This window comes from Oncorhynchus kisutch, unplaced genomic scaffold (assembly GCF_002021735.2).
Source record: "Oncorhynchus kisutch isolate 150728-3 unplaced genomic scaffold, Okis_V2 scaffold4071, whole genome shotgun sequence".
NCBI lineage: Eukaryota > Metazoa > Chordata > Actinopteri > Salmoniformes > Salmonidae > Oncorhynchus > Oncorhynchus kisutch.
Window position 1 is genome coordinate 156044 of NW_022266016.1, and position 25570 is coordinate 181613.

At 38.1% G+C, this 25570-nt stretch overlaps 21 non-coding genes across 21 annotated transcripts; all 21 read right to left on the reverse strand.

Annotated features, from left to right (window-relative positions):
• Positions 1–7749: 7749 nt before the first annotated feature.
• trnac-gca (transfer RNA cysteine (anticodon GCA)) lies at positions 7750–7821 on the reverse strand. The gene has a single exon. It is a non-coding gene; the product is annotated as a tRNA-Cys (tRNA).
• Positions 7822–10257: 2436 nt separating this feature from the next.
• On the reverse strand, positions 10258–10329 carry trnac-gca (transfer RNA cysteine (anticodon GCA)). Its single transcript has one exon. It is a non-coding gene; the product is annotated as a tRNA-Cys (tRNA).
• Positions 10330–10751: 422 nt separating this feature from the next.
• trnac-gca (transfer RNA cysteine (anticodon GCA)) lies at positions 10752–10823 on the reverse strand. The gene has a single exon. It is a non-coding gene; the product is annotated as a tRNA-Cys (tRNA).
• A 422-nt stretch (positions 10824–11245) lies between these two features.
• On the reverse strand, positions 11246–11317 carry trnac-gca (transfer RNA cysteine (anticodon GCA)). Its single transcript has one exon. It is a non-coding gene; the product is annotated as a tRNA-Cys (tRNA).
• Positions 11318–12231: 914 nt separating this feature from the next.
• Positions 12232–12303, reverse strand: trnac-gca (transfer RNA cysteine (anticodon GCA)). The gene has a single exon. It is a non-coding gene; the product is annotated as a tRNA-Cys (tRNA).
• Positions 12304–13213: 910 nt separating this feature from the next.
• On the reverse strand, positions 13214–13285 carry trnac-gca (transfer RNA cysteine (anticodon GCA)). The gene has a single exon. It is a non-coding gene; the product is annotated as a tRNA-Cys (tRNA).
• Positions 13286–13705: 420 nt separating this feature from the next.
• Positions 13706–13777, reverse strand: trnac-gca (transfer RNA cysteine (anticodon GCA)). Its single transcript has one exon. It is a non-coding gene; the product is annotated as a tRNA-Cys (tRNA).
• A 1565-nt stretch (positions 13778–15342) lies between these two features.
• trnac-gca (transfer RNA cysteine (anticodon GCA)) lies at positions 15343–15414 on the reverse strand. Its single transcript has one exon. It is a non-coding gene; the product is annotated as a tRNA-Cys (tRNA).
• Positions 15415–15835: 421 nt separating this feature from the next.
• Positions 15836–15907, reverse strand: trnac-gca (transfer RNA cysteine (anticodon GCA)). Its single transcript has one exon. It is a non-coding gene; the product is annotated as a tRNA-Cys (tRNA).
• A 915-nt stretch (positions 15908–16822) lies between these two features.
• On the reverse strand, positions 16823–16894 carry trnac-gca (transfer RNA cysteine (anticodon GCA)). Its single transcript has one exon. It is a non-coding gene; the product is annotated as a tRNA-Cys (tRNA).
• Positions 16895–17809: 915 nt separating this feature from the next.
• On the reverse strand, positions 17810–17881 carry trnac-gca (transfer RNA cysteine (anticodon GCA)). The gene has a single exon. It is a non-coding gene; the product is annotated as a tRNA-Cys (tRNA).
• A 2960-nt stretch (positions 17882–20841) lies between these two features.
• Positions 20842–20913, reverse strand: trnac-gca (transfer RNA cysteine (anticodon GCA)). Its single transcript has one exon. It is a non-coding gene; the product is annotated as a tRNA-Cys (tRNA).
• Positions 20914–21335: 422 nt separating this feature from the next.
• trnac-gca (transfer RNA cysteine (anticodon GCA)) lies at positions 21336–21407 on the reverse strand. The gene has a single exon. It is a non-coding gene; the product is annotated as a tRNA-Cys (tRNA).
• A 422-nt stretch (positions 21408–21829) lies between these two features.
• trnac-gca (transfer RNA cysteine (anticodon GCA)) lies at positions 21830–21901 on the reverse strand. The gene has a single exon. It is a non-coding gene; the product is annotated as a tRNA-Cys (tRNA).
• Positions 21902–22322: 421 nt separating this feature from the next.
• Positions 22323–22394, reverse strand: trnac-gca (transfer RNA cysteine (anticodon GCA)). Its single transcript has one exon. It is a non-coding gene; the product is annotated as a tRNA-Cys (tRNA).
• Positions 22395–22816: 422 nt separating this feature from the next.
• trnac-gca (transfer RNA cysteine (anticodon GCA)) lies at positions 22817–22888 on the reverse strand. The gene has a single exon. It is a non-coding gene; the product is annotated as a tRNA-Cys (tRNA).
• Positions 22889–23309: 421 nt separating this feature from the next.
• On the reverse strand, positions 23310–23381 carry trnac-gca (transfer RNA cysteine (anticodon GCA)). The gene has a single exon. It is a non-coding gene; the product is annotated as a tRNA-Cys (tRNA).
• A 422-nt stretch (positions 23382–23803) lies between these two features.
• Positions 23804–23875, reverse strand: trnac-gca (transfer RNA cysteine (anticodon GCA)). The gene has a single exon. It is a non-coding gene; the product is annotated as a tRNA-Cys (tRNA).
• A 422-nt stretch (positions 23876–24297) lies between these two features.
• Positions 24298–24369, reverse strand: trnac-gca (transfer RNA cysteine (anticodon GCA)). Its single transcript has one exon. It is a non-coding gene; the product is annotated as a tRNA-Cys (tRNA).
• Positions 24370–24791: 422 nt separating this feature from the next.
• trnac-gca (transfer RNA cysteine (anticodon GCA)) lies at positions 24792–24863 on the reverse strand. The gene has a single exon. It is a non-coding gene; the product is annotated as a tRNA-Cys (tRNA).
• A 422-nt stretch (positions 24864–25285) lies between these two features.
• Positions 25286–25357, reverse strand: trnac-gca (transfer RNA cysteine (anticodon GCA)). The gene has a single exon. It is a non-coding gene; the product is annotated as a tRNA-Cys (tRNA).
• Between the last annotated feature and the right edge of the window lie 213 nt (positions 25358–25570).

Here is a 25570-nt window from a genome sequence, read left to right on the forward strand (position 1 = left end):
TAGATCTGAAGTCTATTGCACTTCCACCTCTGTTAGGAACTGTCTGACAGAGAAAAAAACACTGAATGAGGGACATTTTAGACTGAGTAACATAACCAAAAAAGGAGTACTCCCTCTCTCAAGATACATTTAGAAAGTACTTGATTTCAAGGGGGTGCCAGGATTTGAACGTGAGAAATTGTCTAATAAGGGACAATTTTCCCTGAGTAACATATTGGGGAAAAAAGTCCTCTACCCTCAAACAACTCTTTGAAAAATCTTGAATTAAAGGTGCATCAGGATTTGAAACTGGGACCTCTTGATCTGCAGTCAAATGCTCTACCACTGAGCTATACCCCCTCTGCTAGAATCTGTCTAAAGGTGGAAAAATTGTCTAATAAGGGACATTATAGCTGGATATCAACAAAAACTAATAAAGAACACTCTCTCTCTGAAAACATACCCATAAAGTATTTGATTTCAAGATGACAAAAGTATTACAATCTGAGAACTATAGATCTGAAGTCTGTTGCACTTCAACCTCTGTTAGGAACTGTCTGACAGAGAATAACCATCTAATGAGGGACATTTTTGCAGAGCACACCCTCTCTCAAGAAACACTGAGAAAGTACTTGATTTCAAGATGACAAAAATATTACAATCTGAGACCTATAGATCTGAAGTCTATTGCACTTCCACCTCTGTTAGGAACTGTCTGACAGAGAAAAAAACATTGAATGAGGGACATTTTAGACTGAGTAACATAACCAAAAAAAGGAGTACTCCCTCTCTCAAGATACACTTAGAAAGTACTTGATTTCAAGGGGGTGCCAGGATTTGAACGTGAGAAATTGTCTAATAAGGGACAATTTTCCCTGAGTAACATATTGGGAAAAAAAGTCCTCTACCCTCAAACAACTCTTTGAAAAAACTTGATTTAAAGGGGTCATCAGGATTTGAAACTGGGACCTCATGATCTGCAGTCAAATGCTCTACCACTGAGGTATAGCCCCACTGCTAGAAACTGTCTAAAGGCTTAAAAAATTGTCTAATAAGGGACATTACAGCAGGATATCAACAGAAGCTAATCAAGAACACTCTCTCTCTGAAAACATACCCATAAAGTATTTGATTTCAAGATGACAAAAATATTACAAACTGAGACCTATAGATCTGAAGTCTATTGCACTTCCACCTCTGTTAGGAACTGTCTGACAGTGAAAAAAACATTGAATTAGGGACATTTTAGACTGAGTAACATAACCAAAAAAAGGAGTACTCCCTCTCTCAAGATTCATTTAGAAAGTACTTGATTTCAAGGGGGTGCCAGGATTTGAACGTGAGAAATTGTCTAATAAGGGACAATTTTCCCTGAATAACATATTGGGAAAAAAAGTCCTCTACTCTCAAACTACTTTTTGAAAAATCTTTATTTTAAAGGGGGCATCACGATTTGAACCTGGGACCTCTTGATCTGCAGTCAAATGCTCTACCACTGAGCTATACCCCCTCTGCTAGAAACAGTCTAAAGGCGGAAAAATGGTCTAATAAGGGACATTACAGCTGGATATCAACAGAAGCTCATCAAGAACACTCTCTCTCTGAAAACATACCCATAAAGTATTTGATTTCAAGATGACAAAAATATTACAAACTGAGACCTATAGATCTGAAGTCTATTGCACTTCCACCTCTGTTAGGAACTGTCTGACAGAGAAAAAAACATTGAATGAGGGACATTTTAGACTGAGTAACATAACCAAAAAAGGATACTCCTCTCTCAAGATACATTTAGAAAGTACCTGATTTCAAGGGGGTGCCAGATTTGGAACTGAGAAATATGTTCTAAAAGGGACAATTTTCCCCTGAGTAACATATGGGGAAAAAAAGTCCTCTACCCTCAAACTCTTTGAAAAATCTTGATTAAAGGGCATCAGGATTTGAACCTGGGACCTCTTGATCTGCAGTCAAATGCTCTACCACTGAGCTATACCCCCTCTGCTAGAAAGTGCAAAGTGGAATTGTCTAAAAGGCTTACTGGATACACAAACTTAAAGAACATCTCTCTCTGAAACTACACATAAGTATTTGATTTCAAGATGACAAAGATACAACAGAACTAGATCAAGTCTTTGCACTCACCTCTGTGAAGTCTGACAGAGATACCCATCTAATAGGGAATTTTTGCGAGCTCACCTTCTCAAGAACCTGACTGATTTCAAAGAGACAATATTACAATCTGAGACCTATAGATCTGAAGTCTATTGCACTTCCACCTCTGTTAGGAACTGTCTGACAGAGAAAAAACATTGAATGAGGGACATTTAGACTGAGTAACATAACCAAAAAAAGGAGTACTCCCTCTCTCAAGATACACTTAGAAAGTACTTGATTTCAAGGGGGTGCCAGGATTTGAACGTGAGAAATTGTCTAATAAGGGACAATTTTCCCTGAGTAACATATTGGGGAAAAAAAGTCCTCTACCCTCAAACAACTCTTTGAAAAATCTTGATTTAAAGGGTGCATCAGGATTTGAACCTGGGACCTCTTGATCTGCAGTCAAATGCTCTACCACTGAGCTATACCCCCTCTGCTAGAAACTATCTAAAGGTGGAAAAATTGTCTAATAAGGGACATTACAGCTGGATATCAACAGAAGCTCATCAAGAACACTCTCTCTCTGAAAACATACCCATAAAGTATTTGATTTCAAGATGACAAAAATATTACAATCTGAGAACTATAGATCTGAAGTCTATTGCACTTCCACCTCTGTTAGGAACTGTCTGACAGAGAAAAAAACATTGAATGAGGGACATTTTAGACTGAGTAACATAACCAAAAAAGGAGTACTCCCTCTCTCAAGATACATTTAGAAAGTACTTGATTAAAAGGGGGTGCCAGGATTTGAACGTGAGAAATTGTCTAATAAGGGACAATTTTCCCTGAGTAACATATTGGGGAAAAAAGTCCTCTACCTCAAACAACTCTTTGAAAAATCTTGAATTAAAGGTGCATCAGGATTTGAACCTGGGACCTCTTGATCTGCAGTCAAAATACTCTACCACTGAGCTATACCCCCTCTGCTAGAAACTGTCTAAAGGTGGAAAAATAGTCTAATAAGGGACATTACAGCTGGATATCAACAGAAGCTCATCAAGAACACTCTCTCTCTGAAAACATACCCATAAAGTATTTGATTTCAAGATGACAAAAATATTACAATCTGAGAACTATAGATCTGAAGTCTATTGCACTTCCACCTCTGTTAGGAACTGTCTGACAGAGAAGAAAAAACATTGAATGAGGGACATTTTAGACTGAGTAACATAACCAAAAAGGAGTACTCCCTCTCTCAAGATTACATTTAGAAAGTACTTGATTTCAAGGGGGTGCCAGGATTTGAACGTGAGAAATTGTCTAATAAGGGACAATTTTCCCTGAGTAACATATTGGGAAAAAAAGTCCTCTACCCTCAAACAACTCTTTGAAAAATCTTGATTTAAATGGGGCATCAGGATTTGAACCTGGGACCTCTTGATCTGCAGTCAAATGCTCTACCACTGAGCTATACCCCCTCTGCTAGAAACTGTCTAAAGGTGGAAAAATTGTCTAATAAGGGACATTATAGCTGGATATCAACAAAAACTAATAAAGAACACTCTCTCTCTGAAAACATACCCATAAAGTATTTGATTTCAAGATGACAAAAGTATTACAATCTGAGAACTATAGATCTGAAGTCTGTTGCACTTCAACCTCTGTTAGGAACTGTCTGACAGAGAATAACCATCTAATGAGGGACATTTTTGCAGAGCACACCCTCTCTCAAGAAACACTGAGAAAGTACTTGATTTCAAGATGACAAAAATATTACAATCTGAGACCTATAGATCTGAAGTCTATTGCACTTCCACCTCTGTTAGGAACTGTCTGACAGAGAAAAAAACATTGAATGAGGGACATTTTAGACTGAGTAACATAACCAAAAAAAGGAGTACTCCCTCTCTCAAGATACACTTAGAAAGTACTTGATTTCAAGGGGGTGCCAGGATTTGAACGTGAGAAATTGTCTAATAAGGGACAATTTTCCCTGAGTAACATATTGGGAAAAAAGTCCTCTACCCTCAAACAACTCTTTGAAAAAACTTAATTTAAAGGGGTCATCAGGATTTGAAACTGGGACCTCATGATCTGCAGTCAAATGCTCTACCACTGAGGTATAGCCCCTCTGCTAGAAACTGTCTAAAGGCGGAAAAATTGTCTAATAAGGGACATTACAGCTGGATATCAACAGAAGCTCATCAAGAACACTCTCTCTCTGAAACATACCCATAAAGTATTTGATTTCAAGATGACAAAAATATTACAACTGAGACCTATAGATCTGAAGTCTATTGCACTTCCACCTCTGTTAGGAACTGTCTGACAGAGAAAAAACCATTGAATGAGGGACATTTTAGACTGAGTAACATAACCAAAAAAGGAGTACTCCCTCTCTCAAGATTACATTTAGAAAGTACTTGATTTCAAGGGGGTGCCAGGATTTGAACGTGAGAAATTGTCTAATAAGGGACAATTTTCCCTGAAGTAACATATTGGGGAAAAAAGTCCTCTACCCTCAAACAACTCTTTGAAAAATCTTGAATTTAAAGGTGCATCAGGATTTGAACCTGGGACCTCTTGATCTGCAGTCAAATGCTCTACCACTGAGCTATACCCCCTCTGCTAGAAACTATCTAAAGGTGGAAAAATTGTCTAATAAGGGACATTACAGCTGGATATCAACAGAAGCTCATCAAGAACACTCTCTCTCTGAAAACATACCCATAAAGTATTTGATTTCAAGATGACAAAAATATTACAATCTGAGAACTATAGATCTGAAGTCTATTGCACTTCCACCTCTGTTAGGAACTGTCTGACAGAGAAAAAACATTGAATGAGGGACATTTTAGACTGAGTAACATAACCAAAAAAGGAGTACTCCCTCTCTCAAGATACATTTAGAAAGTACTTGATTAAAAGGGGGTGCCAGGATTTGAACGTGAGAAATTGTCTAATAAGGGACAATTTTCCCTGAGTAACATATTGGGGAAAAAAGTCCTCTACCCTCAAACAACTCTTTGAAAAATCTTGAATTAAAGGTGCATCAGGATTTGAACCTGGGACCTCTTGATCTGCAGTCAAATACTCTACCACTGAGCTATACCCCCTCTGCTAGAAACTGTCTAAAGGTGGAAAAATAGTCTAATAAGGGACATTACAGCTGGATATCAACAGAAGCTCATCAAGAACACTCTCTCTCTGAAAACATACCCATAAAGTATTTGATTTCAAGATGACAAAAATATTACAATCTGAGAACTATAGATCTGAAGTCTATTGCACTTCCACCTCTGTTAGGAACTGTCTGACAGAGAAAAAACATTGAATGAGGGACATTTTAGACTGAGTAACATAACCAAAAAAGGAGTACTCCCTCTCTCAAGATACATTTAGAAAGTACTTGATTAAAAGGGGGGTGCCAGGATTTGAACGTGAGAAATTGTCTAATAAGGGACAATTTTCCCTGAGTAACATATTGGGAAAAAAAGTCCTCTACCCTCAAACAACTCTTTGAAAAATCTTGATTTAAATGGGGCATCAGGATTTGAACCTGGGACCTCTTGATCTGCAGTCAAATGCTCTACCACTGAGCTATACCCCCTCTGCTAGAAACTGTCTAAAGGTGGAAAAATTGTCTAATAAGGGACATTATAGCTGGATATCAACAAAAACTAATAAAGAACACTCTCTCTCTGAAAACATACCCATAAAGTATTTGATTTCAAGATGACAAAAGTATTACAATCTGAGAACTATAGATCTGAAGTATGTTGCACTTCAACCTCTGTTAGGAACTGTCTGACAGAGAATAACCATCTAATGAGGGACATTTTTGCAGAGCACACCCTCTCTCAAGAAACACTGAGAAAGTACTTGATTTCAAGATGACAAAAATATTACAATCTGAGACCTATAGATCTGAAGTCTATTGCACTTCCACCTCTGTTAGGAACTGTCTGACAGAGAAAAAACATTGAATGAGGGACATTTTAGACTGAGTAACATAACCAAAAAAAGGAGTACTCCCTCTCTCAAGATACACTTAGAAAGTACTTGATTTCAAGGGGGTGCCAGGATTTGAACGTGAGAAATTGTCTAATAAGGGACAATTTTCCCTGACTAACATATTGGGAAAAAAAGTCCTCTACCCTCAAACAACTCTTTGAAAAAACTTGATTTAAAGGGGTCATCAGGATTTGAAACTGGGACCTCATGATCTGCAGTCAAATGCTCTACCACTGAGGTATAGCCCCTCTGCTAGAAACTGTCTAAAGGTGGAAAAATGGTCTAATAAGGGACATTACAGCAGGATATCAACAGAAGCTAATCAAGAACACTCTCTCTCTGAAAACATACCCATAAAGTATTTGATTTCAAGATGACAAAAATATTACAATCTGAGAACTATAGATCTGAAGTCTGTTGCACTTCAACCTCTGTTAGGAACTGTCTGACAGAGAATAACCATCTAATGAGGGACATTTTAGACTGAGTAACATAACCAAAAAAGGAGTACTCCCTCTCTCAAGATACATTTAGAAAGTACTTGATTTCAAGGGGGTGCCAGGATTTGAACGTGAGAAATTGTCTAATAAGGGACAATTTTCCCTGAGTAACATATTGGGGAAAAAAGTCCTCTACCCTCAAACAACTCTTTGAAAAATCTTGAATTAAAGGTGCATCAGGATTTGAACCTGGGACCTCTTAATCTGCAGTCAAATGCTCTACCACTGAGCTATACCCCCTCTGCTAGAAACTGTCTAAAGGTGGAAAAATTGTCTAATAAGGGACATTACAGCTGGATATCAACAGAAGCTCATCAAGAACACTCTCTCTCTGAAAACATACCCATAAAGTATTTGATTTCAAGATGACAAAAATATTACAATCTGAGAACTATAGATCTGAAGTCTATTGCACTTCCACCTCTGTTAGGAACTGTCTGACAGAGAAAAAAACATTGAATGAGGGACATTTTAGACTGAGTAACATAACCAAAAAAGGAGTACTCCCTCTCTCAAGATACATTTAGAAAGTACTTGATTAAAAGGGGGTGCCAGGATTTGAACGTGAGAAATTGTCTAATAAGGGACAATTTTCCCTGAGTAACATATTGGGAAAAAAAGTCCTCTACCCTCAAACAACTCTTTGAAAAATCTTGATTTAAATGGGGCATCAGGATTTGAACCTGGGACCTCTTGATCTGCAGTCAAATGCTCTACCACTGAGCTATACCCCCTCTGCTAGAAATGGTCTAAAGGCGGAAAAATTGTCTAATAAGGGACATTACAGCTGGATATCAACAGAAGCTCATCAAGAACACTCTCTCTCTGAAAACATACCCATAAAGTATTTGATTTCAAGATGACAAAAATATTACAAACTGAGACCTATAGATCTGAAGTCTATTGCACTTCCACCTCTGTTAGGAACTGTCTGACAGAGAAAAAAACATTGAATGAGGGACATTTTAGACTGAGTAACATAACCAAAAAATGAGTACTCCCTCTCTCAAGATACATTTAGAAAGTACTTGATTTCAAGGGGGTGCCAGGATTTGAACGTGAGAAATTGTCTAATAAGGGACAATTTTCCCTGAGTAACATATTGGGAAAAAAAGTCATCTACCCTCAAACAACTCTTTGAAAAATCTTGATTTAAAGGGGGCATCAGGATTTGAACCTGGGACCTCTTGATCTGCAGTCAAATGCTCTACCACTGAGCTATACCCCCTCTGCTAGAAACTGTCTAAAGGTGGAAAAATTGTCTAATAAGGGACATTATAGCTGGATATCAACAAAAACTAATAAAGAACACTCTCTCTCTGAAAACATACCCATAAAGTATTTGATTTCAAGATGACAAAAGTATTACAATCTGAGAACTATAGATCTGAAGTCTGTTGCACTTCAACCTCTGTTAGGAACTGTCTGACAGAGAATAACCATCTAATGAGGGACATTTTTGCAGAGCACACCCTCTCTCAAGAAACACTGAGAAAGTACTTGATTTCAAGATGACAAAAATATTACAATCTGAGACCTATAGATCTGAAGTCTATTGCACTTCCACCTCTGTTAGGAACTGTCTGACAGAGAAAAAAACATTGAATGAGGGACATTTTAGACTGAGTAACATAACCAAAAAAAGGAGTACTCCCTCTCTCAAGATACACTTAGAAAGTACTTGATTTCAAGGGGGTGCCAGGATTTGAACGTGAGAAATTGTCTAATAAGGGACAATTTTCCCTGACTAACATATTGGGAAAAAAGTCCTCTACCCTCAAACAACTCTTTGAAAAAACTTGATTTAAAGGGGTCATCAGGATTTGAAACTGGGACCTCATGATCTGCAGTCAAATGCTCTACCACTGAGGTATAGCCCCTCTGCTAGAAACTGTCTAAAGGCGGAAAAATGGTCTAATAAGGGACATTACAGCAGGATATCAACAGAAGCTAATCAAGAACACTCTCTCTCTGAAAACATACCCATAAAGTATTTGATTTCAAGATGACAAAAATATTACAATCTGAGAACTATAGATCTGAAGTCTGTTGCACTTCAACCTCTGTTAGGAACTGTCTGACAGAGAATAACCATCTAATGAGGGACATTTTAGACTGAGTAACATAACCAAAAAAGGAGTACTCCCTCTCTCAAGATACATTTAGAAAGTACTTGATTTCAAGGGGGTGCCAGGATTTGAACGTGAGAAATTGTCTAATAAGGGACAATTTTCCCTGAGTAACATATTGGGGAAAAAAGTCCTCTACCCTCAAACAACTCTTTGAAAAATCTTGAATTAAAGGTGCATCAGGATTTGAACCTGGGACCTCTTGATCTGCAGTCAAATGCTCTACCACTGAGCTATACCCCCCTCTGCTAGAAACTGTCTAAAGGTGGAAAAATTGTCTAATAAGGGACATTACAGCTGGATATCAACAGAAGCTCATCAAGAACACTCTCTCTCTGAAAACATACCCATAAAGTATTTGATTTCAAGATGACAAAAATATTACAATCTGAGAACTATAGATCTGAAGTCTATTGCACTTCCACCTCTGTTAGGAACTGTCTGACAGAGAAAAAAACATTGAATGAGGGACATTTTAGACTGAGTAACATAACCAAAAAAGGAGTACTCCCTCTCTCAAGATACATTTAGAAAGTACTTGATTAAAAGGGGGTGCCAGGATTTGAACGTGAGAAATTGTCTAATAAGGGACAATTTTCCCTGAGTAACATATTGGGAAAAAAAGTCGTCTACCCTCAAACAACTCTTTGAAAAATCTTGATTTAAAGGGGGCATCAGGATTTGAACCTGGGACCTCTTTATCTGCAGTCAAATGCTCTACCACTGAGCTATACCCCCTCTGCTAGAAACTGTCTAAAGGTGGATAAATTGTCTAATAAGGGACATTACAGCAGGATATCAACAGAAGCTAATCAAGAACACTCTCTCTCTGAAAACATACCCATAAAGTATTTGATTTCAAGATGACAAAAATATTACAAACTGAGACCTATAGATCTGAAGTCTATTGCACTTCCACCTCTGTTAGGAACTGTCTGACAGTGAAAAAACATTGAATGAGGGACATTTTAGACTGAATAACATAACCAAAAAAAGGAAGTACTCCCTCTCTCAAGATACACTTAGAAAGTACTTGATTTCAAGGGGGAATCAGGATTTGAACCTGGGACCTCTTGATCTGCAGTCAAATGCTCTACCACTGAGCTATACCCCCTCTGCTAGAAACTGTCTAAAGGTGGAAAAATTGTCTAATAAGGGACATTATAGCTGGATATCAACAAAAACTAATAAAGAACACTCTCTCTCTGAAAACATACCCATAAAGTATTTGATTTCAAGATGACAAAAATATTACAATCTGAGAACTATAGATCTGAAGTCTATTGCACTTCAACCTCTGTTAGGAACTGTCTGACAGAGAAAAACCATCTAATGAGGGACATTTTAGACTGAGTAACATAACCAAAAAAGGAGTACTCCCTCTCTCAAGATACATTTAGAAAGTACTTGATTTCAAGGGGGTGCCAGGATTTGAACGTGAGAAATTGTCTAATAAGGGACAATTTTCCCTGAGTAACATATTGGGAAAAAAAGTCCTCTACCCTCAAACAACTCTTTGAAAAATCTTGATTTAAAGGGGGCATCAGGATTTGAACCTGGGACCTCTTGATCTGCAGTCAAATGCTCTACCACTGAGCTATACCCCCTCTGCTAGAAACGGTCTAAAGGCGGAAAAATTGTCTAATAAGGGACATTACAGCTGGATATCAACAGAAGCTCATCAAGAACACTCTCTCTCTGAAAACATACCCATAAAGTATTTGATTTCAAGATGACAAAAATATTACAATCTGAGAACTATAGATCTGAAGTCTATTGCACTTCCACCTCTGTTAGGAACTGTCTGACAGAGAAAAAAACATTGAATGAGGGACATTTTAGACTGAGTAACATAACCAAAAAAGGAGTACTCCCTCTCTCAAGATACATTTAGAAAGTACTTGATTTCAAGGGGGTGCCAGGATTTGAACGTGAGAAATTGTCTAATAAGGGACAATTTTCCCTGAGTAACATATTGGGAAAAAAAGTCCTCTACCCTCAAACAACTCTTTGAAAAATCTTGATTTAAAGGGGGCATCAGGATTTGAACCTGGGACCTCTTGATCTGCAGTCAAATGCTCTACCACTGAGCTATACCCCCTCTGCTAGAAACTGTCTAAAGGTGGAAAAATTGTCTAATAAGGGACATTACAGCTGGATATCAACAGAAGCTAATCAAGAACACTCTCTCTCTGAAAACATACCCATAAAGTATTTGATTTCAAGATGACAAAAATATTACAAACTGAGACCTATAGATCTGAAGTCTATTGCACTTCCACCTCTGTTAGGAACTGTCTGACAGAGAAAAAAACATTGAATGAGGGACATTTTAGACTGAGTAACATAACCAAAAAAGGAGTACTCCCTCTCTCAAGATACATTTAGAAAGTACTTGATTTCAAGGGGGTGCCAGGATTTGAACGTGAGAAATTGTCTAATAAGGGACAATTTTCCCTGAGTAACATATTGGGAAAAAAAGTCCTCTACCCTCAAACAACTCTTTGAAAAATCTTGATTTAAAGGGGGCATCAGGATTTGAACCTGGGACCTCTTGATCTGCAGTCAAATGCTCTACCACTGAGCTATACCCCCTCTGCTAGAAACGGTCTAAAGGCGGAAAAATTGTCTAATAAGGGACATTACAGCTGGATATCAACAGAAGCTCATCAAGAACACTCTCTCTCTGAAAACATACCCATAAAGTATTTGATTTCAAGATGACAAAAATATTACAATCTGAGACTATAGATCTGAAGTCTATTGCACTTCCACCTCTGTTAGGAACTGTCTGACAGAGAAAAAAACATTGAATGAGGGACATTTTAGACTGAGTAACATAACCAAAAAAGGAGTACTCCCTCTCTCAAGATACATTTAGAAAGTACTTGATTTCAAGGGGGTGCCAGGATTTGAACGTGAGAAATTGTCTAATAAGGGACAATTTTCCCTGAGTAACATATTGGGAAAAAAAGTCCTCTACCCTCAAACAACTCTTTGAAAAATCTTGAATTAAAGGTGCATCAGGATTTGAACCTGGGACCTCTTGATCTGCAGTCAAATGCTCTACCACTGAGCTATACCCCCTCTGCTAGAAACGGTCTAAAGGCGGAAAAATTGTCTAATAAGGGACATTACAGCTGGATATCAACAGAAGCTCATCAAGAACACTCTCTCTCTGAAAACATACCCATAAAGTATTTGATTTCAAGATGACAAAAATATTACAAACTGAGACCTATAGATCTGAAGTCTATTGCACTTCCACCTCTGTTAGGAACTGTCTGACAGAGAAAAAAACATTGAATGAGGGACATTTTAGACTGAGTAACATAACCAAAAAAGGAGTACTCCCTCTCTCAAGATACATTTAGAAAGTACTTGATTTCAAGGGGGTGCCAGGATTTGAACGTGAGAAATTGTCTAATAAGGGACAATTTTCCCTGAGTAACATATTGGGAAAAAAAGTCCTCTACCCTCAAACAACTCTTTGAAAAATCTTGATTTAAAGGGGGCATCAGGATTTGAACCTGGGACCTCTTGATCTGCAGTCAAATGCTCTACCACTGAGCTATACCCCCTCTGCTAGAAACTGTCTAAAGGTGGAAAAATTGTCTAATAAGGGACATTACAGCTGGATATCAACAGAAGCTAATCAAGAACACTCTCTCTCTGAAAACATACCCATAAAGTATTTGATTTCAAGATGACAAAAATATTACAAACTGAGACCTATAGATCTGAAGTCTATTGCACTTCCACCTCTGTTAGGAACTGTCTGACAGAGAAAAAACATTGAATGAGGGACATTTTAGACTGAGTAACATAACCAAAAAAGGAGTACTCCCTCTCTCAAGATACATTTAGAAAGTACTTGATTTCAAGGGGGTGCCAGGATTTGAACGTGAGAAATTGTCTAATAAGGGACAATTTTCCCTGAGTAACATATTGGGAAAAAAGTCCTCTACCCTCAAACAACTCTTTGAAAAATCTTGATTTAAAGGGGCATCAGGATTTGAACCTGGGACCTCTTGATCTGCAGTCAAATGCTCTACCACTGAGCTATACCCCCTCTGCTAGAAACTGTCTAAAGGCGGAAAAATGGTCTAATAAGGGACATTACAGCTGGATATCAACAGAAGCTCATCAAAACACTCTCTCTCTGAAAACATACCATAAAGTATTTGATTTCAAGATGACAAAAATATTACAAACTGAGACCTATAGATCTGAAGTCTATTGCACTTCCACCTCTGTTAGGAACTGTCTGACAGAGAAAAAACATTGAATGAGGGACATTTTAGACTGAGTAACATAACCAAAAAATGAGTACTCCCTCTCTCAAGATACATTTAGAAAGTACTTGATTTCAAGGGGGTGCCAGGATTTGAACGTGAGAAATTGTCTAATAAGGGACAATTTTCCCTGAGTAACATATTGGGAAAAAAAGTCATCTACCCTCAAACAACTCTTTGAAAAATCTTGATTTAAAGGGGGCATCAGGATTTGAACCTGGGACCTCTTGATCTGCAGTCAAATGCTCTACCACTGAGCTATACCCCCTCTGCTAGAAACTGTCTAAAGGTGGATAAATTGTCTAATAAGGGACATTACAGCAGGATATCAACAGAAGCTAATCAAGAACACTCTCTCTCTGAAAACATACCCATAAAGTATTTGATTTCAAGATGACAAAAATATTACAAACTGAGACCTATAGATCTGAAGTCTATTGCACTTCCACCTCTGTTAGGAACTGTCTGACAGAGAAAAAAACATTGAATGAGGGACATTTTAGACTGAGTAACATAACCAAAAAATGAGTACTCCCTCTCTCAAGATACATTTAGAAAGTACTTGATTTCAAGGGGGTGCCAGGATTTGAACGTGAGAAATTGTCTAATAAGGGACAATTTTCCCTGAGTAACATATTGGGGAAAAAAGTCATCTACCCTCAAACACTCTTTGAAAATCTTGATTTAAAGGGGGCATCAGGATTTGAACCTGGGACCTCTTGATCTGCAGTCAAATGCTCTACCACTGAGCTATACCCCCCTCTGCTAGAAACTGTCTAAAGGTGGATAAATTGTCTATAAGGGACATTACAGCAGGATATCATCAAAAACTAATAAAGAACACTCTCTCTCTGAAAACATACCCATAAAGTATTTGATTTCAAGATGACAAAAATATTACAATCTGAGAACTATAGATCTGAAGTCTGTTGCACTTCAACCTCTGTTAGGAACTGTCTGACAGAGAATAACCATCTAATGAGGGACATTTTGCAGAGCACACCCTCTCTCAAGAAACGCTGAGAAAGTACTTGATTTCAAGATGACAGAAATATTACAATCTGAGACCTATAGATCTGAAGTCTATTGCACTTCCACCTCTGTTAGGAACTGTCTGACAGAGAAAAAAACATTGAATGAGGGACATTTTAGACTGAGTAACATAACCAAAAAAAGGAGTACTCCCTCTCTCAAGATACACTTAGAAAGTACTTGATTTCAAGGGGTTGCCAGGATTTGAACGTGAGAAATTGTCTAATAAGGGACAATTTTCCCTGAGTAACATATTGGGAAAAAAGTCCTCTACCCTCAAACAACTCTTTGAAAAAACTTGTTTTAAAGGGGCATCACGATTTGAACCTGGGACCTCATGATCTGCAGTCAAATGCTCTACCACTGAGCTATACCCCCCTCTGCTAGAAACTGTCTAAAGGCTGAAAAATGGTCTAATAATGGACATTACAGCTGGATATCTACAGAAGCTAATCAAGAACACTCTCTCTCTGAAAACATACCCATAAAGTATTTGATTTCAAGATGACAAAAATATTACAAACTGAGACCTATAGATCTGAAGTCTATTGCACTTCCACCTCTGTTAGGAACTGTCTGACAGAGAAAAAAACATTGAATGAGGGACATTTAGACTGAGTAACATAACCAAAAAAGGAGTACTCCCTCTCTCAGATACATTTAGAAAGTACTTGATTTCAAGGGGTTGCCAGGATTTGAACGTGAGAAATTGTCTAATAAGGGACAATTTTCCCTGAGTAACATATTGGGAAAAAAAAGTCCTCTACCCTCAACAACTCTTTGAAAAAACTTGTTTTAAAGGGGGCATCAGGATTTGAACCTGGGACCTCATGATCTGCAGTCAAATGCTCTACCACTGAGCTATACCCCCTCTGCTAGAAACTGTCTAAAAGGCTGAAAAATGGTCTAATAAGGGACATTACAGCTGGATATCAACAGAAGCTAATCAAGAACACTCTCTCTCTGAAAACATACCCATAAAGTATTTGATTTCAAGATGACAAAAATATTACAAACTGAGACCTATAGATCTGAAGTCTATTGCACTTCCACCTCTGTTAGGAACTGTCTGACAGAGAAAAAAACATTGAATGAGGGACATTTTAGACTGAGTAACATAACCAAAAAGGAGTACTCCCTCTCTCAAGATACATTTAGAAAGTACTTGATTTCAAGGGGGTGCCAGGATTTGAACGTGAGAAATTGTCTAATAAGGGGACAATTTTCCCTGAATACATATTGGGAAAAAAAGTCCTCTACCCTCAAACAACTCTTTGAAAAATCTTGATTTAAAGGGGGCATCAGGATTTGAACCTGGGACCTCTTGATCTGCAGTCAAATGCTCTACCACTGAGCTATACCCCCTCTGCTAGAAAGGTCTAAAGGCGGAAAAATTGTCTAATAAGGGACATTACAGCTGGATATCAACAGAAGCTCATCAAGAACACTCTCTCTCTGAAAACATACCCATAAAGTATTTGATTTCAAGATGACAAAAATATTACAAACTGAGACCTATAGATCTGAAGTCTATTGCACTTCCACCTCTGTTAGGAACTGTCTGACAGAGAAAAAAACATTGAATGAGGGACATTTTAGACTGAGTAACATAACCAAAAAAGGAGTACTCCCTCTCTCAAGATACATTTAGAAAGTACTTGATTTCAAGGGGGTGCCAGGATTTGAACGTGAGAAATTGTCTAATAAGGGACAATTTTCCCTGAGTAACATATTGGGAAAAAAAGTCCTCTACCCTCAAACAACTCTTTGAAAAATCTTGATTTAAAGGGGGCATCAGGATTTGAACCTGGGACCTCTTGATCTGCAGTCAAATGCTCTACCACTGAGCTATACCCCCTCTGCTAGAAACGGTCTAAAGGCGGAAAAATTGTCTAATAAGGGACATTACAGCTGGATATCAACAGAAGCTCATCAAGAACACTCTCTCTCTGAAAACATACCCATAAAGTATTTGATTTCAAGATGACAAAAATATTACAATCTGAGAACTATAGATCTGAAGTCTATTGCACTTCCACCTCTGTTAGGAACTGTCTGACAGAGAAAAAAACATTGAATGAGGGACATTTTAGACTGAGTAACATAACCAAAAAAGGAGTACTCCCTCTCTCAAGATACATTTAGAAAGTACTTGATTTCAAGGGGGTGCCAGGATTTGAACGTGAGAAATTGTCTAATAAGGGACAATTTTCCCTGAGTAACATATTGGGAAAAAAAGTCCTCTACCCTCAAACAACTCTTTGAAAAATCTTGAATTAAAGGTGCATCAGGATTTGAACCTGGGACCTCTTGATCTGCAGTCAAATGCTCTACCACTGAGCTATACCCCCTCTGCTAGAAACGGTCTAAAGGCGGAAAAATTGTCTAATAAGGGACATTACAGCTGGATATCAACAGAAGCTCATCAAGAACACTCTCTCTCTGAAAACATACCCATAAAGTATTTGATTTCAAGATGACAAAAATATTACAAACTGAGACCTATAGATCTGAAGTCTATTGCACTTCCACCTCTGTTAGGAACTGTCTGACAGAGAAAAAAACATTGAATGAGGGACATTTTAGACTGAGTAACATAACCAAAAAAGGAGTACTCCCTCTCTCAAGATACATTTAGAAAGTACTTGATTTCAAGGGGGTGCCAGGATTTGAACGTGAGAAATTGTCTAATAAGGGACAATTTTCCCTGAGTAACATATTGGGAAAAAAAGTCCTCTACCCTCAAACAACTCTTTGAAAAATCTTGATTTAAAGGGGGCATCAGGATTTGAACCTGGGACCTCTTGATCTGCAGTCAAATGCTCTACCACTGAGCTATACCCCCTCTGCTAGAAACGGTCTAAAGGCGGAAAAATTGTCTAATAAGGGACATTACAGCTGGATATCAACAGAAGCTCATCAAGAACACTCTCTCTCTGAAAACATACCCATAAAGTATTTGATTTCAAGATGACAAAAATATTACAATCTGAGAACTATAGATCTGAAGTCTATTGCACTTCCACCTCTGTTAGGAACTGTCTGACAGAGAAAAAAACATTGAATGAGGGACATTTTAGACTGAGTAACATAACCAAAAAAGGAGTACTCCCTCTCTCAAGATACATTTAGAAAGTACTTGATTTCAAGGGGGTGCCAGGATTTGAACGTGAGAAATTGTCTAATAAGGGACAATTTTCCCTGAGTAACATATTGGGGAAAAAAGTCCTCTACCCTCAAACAACTCTTTGAAAAATCTTGAATTAAAGGTGCATCAGGATTTGAACCTGGGACCTCTTGATCTGCAGTCAAATGCTCTACCACTGAGCTATACCCCCTCTGCTAGAAACGGTCTAAAGGCGGAAAAATTGTCTAATAAGGGACATTACAGCTGGATATCAACAGAAGCTCATCAAGAACACTCTCTCTCTGAAAACATACCCATAAAGTATTTGATTTCAAGATGACAAAAATATTACAAACTGAGACCTATAGATCTGAAGTCTATTGCACTTCCACCTCTGTTAGGAACTGTCTGACAGAGAAAAAAACATTGAATGAGGGACATTTTAGACTGAGTAACATAACCAAAAAAGGAGTACTCCCTCTCTCAAGATACATTTAGAAAGTACTTGATTTCAAGGGGGTGCCAGGATTTGAACGTGAGAAATTGTCTAATAAGGGACAATTTTCCCTGAGTAACATATTGGGAAAAAAAGTCCTCTACCCTCAAACAACTCTTTGAAAAATCTTGATTTAAAGGGGGCATCAGGATTTGAACCTGGGACCTCTTGATCTGCAGTCAAATGCTCTACCACTGAGCTATACCCCCTCTGCTAGAAACTGTCTAAAGGTGGAAAAATTGTCTAATAAGGGACATTACAGCTGGATATCAACAGAAGCTAATCAAGAACACTCTCTCTCTGAAAACATACCCATAAAGTATTTGATTTCAAGATGACAAAAATATTACAAACTGAGACCTATAGATCTGAAGTCTATTGCACTTCCACCTCTGTTAGGAACTGTCTGACAGAGAAAAAAACATTGAATGAGGGACATTTTAGACTGAGTAACATAACCAAAAAAGGAGTACTCCCTCTCTCAAGATACATTTAGAAAGTACTTGATTTCAAGGGGGTGCCAGGATTTGAACGTGAGAAATTGTCTAATAAGGGACAATTTTCCCTGAGTAACATATTGGGAAAAAAAGTCCTCTACCCTCAAACAACTCTTTGAAAAATCTTGATTTAAAGGGGGCATCAGGATTTGAACCTGGGACCTCTTGATCTGCAGTCAAATGCTTCTACTACCACTGAGCTATACCCCCTCTGCTAGAAACTGTCTAATGTGGATAAATTGTCTAATAAGGGACATTACAGCAGGATATCAACAGAAGCTAATCAAGAACAGCTCCTCTCTCTGAAAACATACCCATAAAGTATTTGATTTCAAGATGACAAAAATATTACAACTGAGACCTATAGATCTGAAGTCTATTGCACTTCCCACCTCTGTTAGGAACTGTCTGACAGTGAAAAAAACATTGAATGAGGGACATTTTAGACTGAGTAACATAACCAAAAAAAGGAGTACTCCCTCTCTCAAGATACACTTAGAAAGTACTTGATTTCAAGGGGAATCAGGATTTGAACTGGGACCTCTGATCTGCAGTCAAATGCTCTACCACTGAGCTATAACCCCCTCTGCTAAAAACCTTTCTAAAGGTGGAAAAATTGTCTAATAAGGGACATTATAGCTGGATATCAACAAAAACTAATAAAGAACACTCTCTCTCTGAAAACATACCCATAAAAGTATTTGATTTCAAGATGACAAAAATATTACAATCTGAGAACTATAGATCTGAAGTCTGGTTGCACTTCAACCTCTGTTAGGAACTGTCTGACAGAGAATAACCATCTAATGAGGGACATTTTTGCAGAGCACACCCCTCTCTCAAGAAACACTGAGAAAGTCTTGATTCAAGATGACAGAAATATTACAATCTGAGACCTATAATCTGAAGTCTATTGCACTTCCACCTCTGTTAGGAACTGTCTGACAGAGAAAAAAACATTGAATGAGGGACATTTTAGACTGAGTAACATAACCAAAAAAGGAGTACTCCCTCTCTCAAGATACATTATGAAAGTACATGATTACAAGGGGGTGCCAGGATTTGAAACGTGAGAAATTGTCTAATAAGGGACAATTTTCCGCTGAGTAACATATTGGGAAAAAAAGTCCTCTACCCTCAAACAACTCTTTGAAAAAATCTTGATTTAAAGGTGGCATCAGGAATTTGAACCTGGGACCTCTTGATCTGCAGTCAAATGCTCTACCACTGACTATACCCCCCTCTGCTAGAAACTGTCTAAAGGCTGAAAAATGGTCTAATAATGGACATTACAGCTGGATATCTACAGAAGCTAATCAAGACCACTCTCTCTCTGAAAACATACCCATAAAGTATTTGATTTCAAGATGACAAAAATATTACAAACTGAGACCTATAGATCTGAAGTCTATTGCACTTCCACCTCTGTTAGGAACTGTCGACAGAGAAAAAAACATTGAATGAGGGACATTTTAGACTGAGTACATAACCAAAAAAGGAGTACTCCCTCTCTCAAGATACATTTAGAAAGTACTTGATTTCAAGGGGTTGCCAGATTTGAACGTGAGAAATTGTCTAATAAGGGACAATTTTCCCTGAGTAACATATTGGGAAAAAAATCCTCTTCCCTCAAACAACTCTTTGAAAAAAACTTGTTTTAAAGGGGGGCATCTAGATTTGAACCTGGGACCATCATGATCTGCAGTCAAATGCTCTACCACTGAGGCTATACCCCCTCTGCTAGAAACGGTCTAAAGGCTGAAAAATGGTCTAATAAGGGACATTACAGCTGGATATCACACAGAAGCTAATCAAGAACACTCTCTCTCTCTGAAAACATACCCATAAAGTATTGATTTCAAGATGACAAAAATATTAACAAACTGAGACCTATAGATCTGAAGTCTATTGCACTTCCACCTCTGTTAGGAACTGTCTGACAGAGAAAAAAACATTGAATGAGGGACATTTTAGACTGAGTAACATAACCAAAAAAGGAGTACTCCCCTCTCCTCAAGATACATTTAGAAAGTACATGATTACAAGGGGGTGCCAGGATTGAACGTGAGAAATTGTCTAATAAGGGACAATTTTCCCTGAGTAACATATTGGGAAAAAAAAGTCCTCTACCCTCAAACAACTCTTTGAAAAATCTTGATTTAAAGGTGGCATCAGGATTTGAACCTGGGACCTCTTGATCTGCAGTCAAATGCTCTACCACTGAGCTATACCCCCCTCTGCTAGAAACTGTCTAAAGGCTGAAAAATGGTCTAATAATGGAGCATTACAGCCTGGATATCTACAGAAGCTAATCAAGAACACTCTCTCTCTGGAAAACAATACCCATAAATGATTTGGATTTCAGATGACAAAAGATACAAACTGAGACCTATAAGATCTGAAGTCTATTGCACTTCCACCTCTGTTAGGAACTTTAACCCCCTGGTCTGACAGAGTAAAAAACATTGAATGAGGGACAGTTTTAGACTGAGTAACATAACCAAAAAGGAGTACGCCCTCTCTCAAGATACATTTAGAAAGTACTTGATTTCAAGGGGGTGCCAGGATTTGAACGTGAGAAATTGTCTAATAAGGGACAATTTTCCCTGAGTAACATATTGGGAAAAAAAGTCCTCTACCCTCAAACAACTCTTTGAAAAATCTTGATTTAAAGGGGGCATCAGGATTTGAACCTGGGACCTCTTGATCTGCAGTCAAATGCTCTACCACTGAGCTATACCCCCTCTGCTAGAAACGGTCTAAAGGCGGAAAAATTGTCTAATAAGGGACATTACAGCTGGATATCAACAGAAGCTCATCAAGAACACTCTCTCTCTGAAAACATACCCATAAAGTATTTGATTTCAAGATGACAAAAATATTACAAACTGAGACCTATAGATCTGAAGTCTATTGCACTTCCACCTCTGTTAGGAACTGTCTGACAGAGAAAAAAACATTGAATGAGGGACATTTTAGACTGAGTAACATAACCAAAAAAGGAGTACTCCCTCTCTCAAGATACATTTAGAAAGTACTTGATTTCAAGGGGGTGCCAGGATTTGAACGTGAGAAATTGTCTAATAAGGGACAATTTTCCCTGAGTAACATATTGGGAAAAAAAGTCCTCTACCCTCAAACAACTCTTTGAAAAATCTTGATTTAAAGGGGGCATCAGGATTTGAACCTGGGACCTCTTGATCTGCAGTCAAATGCTCTACCACTGAGCTATACCCCCTCTGCTAGAAACTGTCTAAAGGCGGAAAAATTGTCTAATAAGGGACATTACAGCTGGATATCAACAGAAGCTCATCAAGAACACTCTCTCTCTGAAAACATACCCATAAAGTATTTGATTTCAAGATGACAAAAATATTACAAACTGAGACCTATAGATCTGAAGTCTATTGCACTTCCACCTCTGTTAGGAACTGTCTGACAGAGAAAAAAACATTGAATGAGGGACATTTTAGACTGAGTAACATAACCAAAAAAGGAGTACTCCCTCTCTCAAGATACATTTAGAAAGTACTTGATTTCAAGGGGGTGCCAGGATTTGAACGTGAGAAATTGTCTAATAAGGGACAATTTTCCCTGAGTAACATATTGGGAAAAAAAGTCCTCTACCCTCAAACAACTCTTTGAAAAATCTTGATTTAAAGGGGGCATCAGGATTTGAACCTGGGACCTCTTGATCTGCAGTCAAATGCTCTACCACTGAGCTATACCCCCTCTGCTAGAAACGGTCTAAAGGCGGAAAAATTGTCTAATAAGGGACATTACAGCTGGATATCAACAGAAGCTAATCAAGAACACTCTCTCTCTGAAAACATACCCATAAAGTATTTGATTTCAAGATGACAAAAATATTACAAACTGAGACCTATAGATCTGAAGTCTATTGCACTTCCACCTCTGTTAGGAACTGTCTGACAGAGAAAAAAACATTGAATGAGGGACATTTTAGACTGAGTAACATAACCAAAAAAGGAGTACTCCCTCTCTCAAGATACATTTAGAAAGTACTTGATTTCAAGGGGGTGCCAGGATTTGAACGTGAGAAATTGTCTAATAAGGGACAATTTTCCCTGAGTAACATATTGGGAAAAAAGTCCTCTACCCTCAAACAACTCTTTGAAAAATCTTGATTTAAAGGGGGCATCAGGATTTGAACCTGGGACCTCTTGATCTGCAGTCAAATGCTCTACCACTGAGCTATACCCCCTCTGCTAGAAACGGTCTAAAGGCGGAAAAATTGTCTAATAAGGGACATTACAGCTGGATATCAACAGAAGCTCATCAAGAACACTCTCTCTCTGAAAACATACCCATAAAGTATTTGATTTCAAGATGACAAAAATATTACAATCTGAGAACTATAGATCTGAAGTCTATTGCACTTCCACCTCTGTTAGGAACTGTCTGACAGAGAAAAAAACATTGAATGAGGGACATTTTAGACTGAGTAACATAACCAAAAAAGGAGTACTCCCTCTCTCAAGATACATTTAGAAAGTACTTGATTTCAAGGGGGTGCCAGGATTTGAACGTGAGAAATTGTCTAATAAGGGACAATTTTCCCTGAGTAACATATTGGGAAAAAAAGTCCTCTACCCTCAAACAACTCTTTGAAAAATCTTGATTTAAAGGGGGCATCAGGATTTGAACCTGGGACCTCTTGATCTGCAGTCAAATGCTCTACCACTGAGCTATACCCCCTCTGCTAGAAACGGTCTAAAGGCGGAAAAATTGTCTAATAAGGGACATTACAGCTGGATATCAACAGAAGCTCATCAAGAACACTCTCTCTCTGAAAACATACCCATAAAGTATTTGATTTCAAGATGACAAAAATATTACAAACTGAGACCTATAGATCTGAAGTCTATTGCACTTCCACCTCTGTTAGGAACTGTCTGACAGAGAAAAAACATTGAATGAGGGACATTTTAGACTGAGTAACATAACCAAAAAAGGAGTACTCCCTCTCTCAAGATACATTTAGAAAGTACTTGATTTCAAGGGGGTGCCAGGATTTGAACGTGAGAAATTGTCTAATAAGGGACAATTTTCCCTGAGTAACATATTGGGAAAAAAAGTCCTCTACCCTCAAACAACTCTTTGAAAAATCTTGATTTAAAGGGGGCATCAGGATTTGAACCTGGGACCTCTTGATCTGCAGTCAAATGCTCTACCACTGAGCTATACCCCCTCTGCTAGAAACTGTCTAAAGGCGGAAAAATTGTCTAATAAGGGACATTACAGCTGGATATCAACAGAAGCTAATCAAGAACACTCTCTCTCTGAAAACATACCCATAAAGTATTTGATTTCAAGATGACAAAAATATTACAAACTGAGACCTATAGATCTGAAGTCTATTGCACTTCCACCTCTGTTAGGAACTGTCTGACAGAGAAAAAAACATTGAATGAGGGACATTTTAGACTGAGTAACATAACCAAAAAAGGAGTACTCCCTCTCTCAAGATACATTTAGAAAGTACTTGATTTCAAGGGGGTGCCAGGATTTGAACGTGAGAAATTGTCTAATAAGGGACAATTTTCCCTGAGTAACATATTGGGAAAAAAAGTCCTCTACCCTCAAACAACTCTTTGAAAAATCTTGATTTAAAGGGGGCATCAGGATTTGAACCTGGGACCTCTTGATCTGCAGTCAAATGCTCTACCACTGAGCTATACCCCCTCTGCTAGAAACTGTCTAAAGGCGGAAAAATTGTCTAATAAGGGACATTACAGCTGGATATCAACAGAAGCTAATCAAGAACACTCTCTCTCTGAAAACATACCCATAAAGTATTTGATTTCAAGATGACAAAAATATTACAAACTGAGACCTATAGATCTGAAGTCTATTGCACTTCCACCTCTGTTAGGAACTGTCTGACAGAGAAAAAAACATTGAATGAGGGACATTTTAGACTGAGTAACATAACCAAAAAAGGAGTACTCCCTCTCTCAAGATACATTTAGAAAGTACTTGATTTCAAGGGGGTGCCAGGATTTGAACGTGAGAAATTGTCTAATAAGGGACAATTTTCCCTGAGTAACATATTGGGAAAAAAAGTCCTCTACCCTCAAACAACTCTTTGAAAAATCTTGATTTAAAGGGGGCATCAGGATTTGAACCTGGGACCTCTTGATCTGCAGTCAAATGCTCTACCACTGAGCTATACCCCCTCTGCTAGAAACTGTCTAAAGGCTGAAAAATTGTCTAATAAGGGACATTACAGCTGGATATCAACAGAAGCTCATCAAGAACACTCTCTCTCTGAAAACATACCCATAAAGTATTTGATTTCAAGATGACAAAAATATTACAAACTGAGACCTATAGATCTGAAGTCTATTGCACTTCCACCTCTGTTAGGAACTGTCTGACAGAGAAAAAAACATTGAATGAGGGACATTTTAGACTGAGTAACATAACCAAAAAAGGAGTACTCCCTCTCTCAAGATACATTTAGAAAGTACTTGATTTCAAGGGGGTGCCAGGATTTGAACGTGAGAAATTGTCTAATAAGGGACAATTTTCCCTGAGTAACATATTGGGAAAAAAAGTCCTCTACCCTCAAACAACTCTTTGAAAAATCTTGATTTAAAGGGGGCATCAGGATTTGAACCTGGGACCTCTTGATCTGCAGTCAAATGCTCTACCACTGAGCTATACCCCCTCTGCTAGAAACTGTCTAAAGGCTGAAAAATGGTCTAATAAGGGACATTACAGCTGGATATCAACAGAAGCTAATCAAGAACACTCTCTCTCTGAAAACATACCCATAAAGTATTTGATTTCAAGATGACAAAAATATTACAAACTGAGACCTATAGATCTGAAGTCTATTGCACTTCCACCTCTGTTAGGAACTGTCTGACAGAGAAAAAAACATTGAATGAGGGACATTTTAGACTGAGTAACATAACCAAAAAAGGAGTACTCCCTCTCTCAAGATACATTTAGAAAGTACTTGATTTCAAGGGGGTGCCAGGATTTGAACGTGAGAAATTGTCTAATAAGGGACAATTTTCCCTGAGTAACATATTGGGAAAAAAAGTCCTCTACCCTCAAACAACTCTTTGAAAAATCTTGATTTAAAGGGGGCATCAGGATTTGAACCTGGGACCTCTTGATCTGCAGTCAAATGCTCTACCACTGAGCTATACCCCCTCTGCTAGAAACGGTCTAAAGGCGGAAAAATTGTCTAATAAGGGACATTACAGCTGGATATCAACAGAAGCTAATCAAGAACACTCTCTCTCTGAAAACATACCCATAAAGTATTTGATTTCAAGATGACAAAAATATTACAAACTGAGACCTATAGATCTGAAGTCTATTGCACTTCCACCTCTGTTAGGAACTGTCTGACAGAGAAAAAAA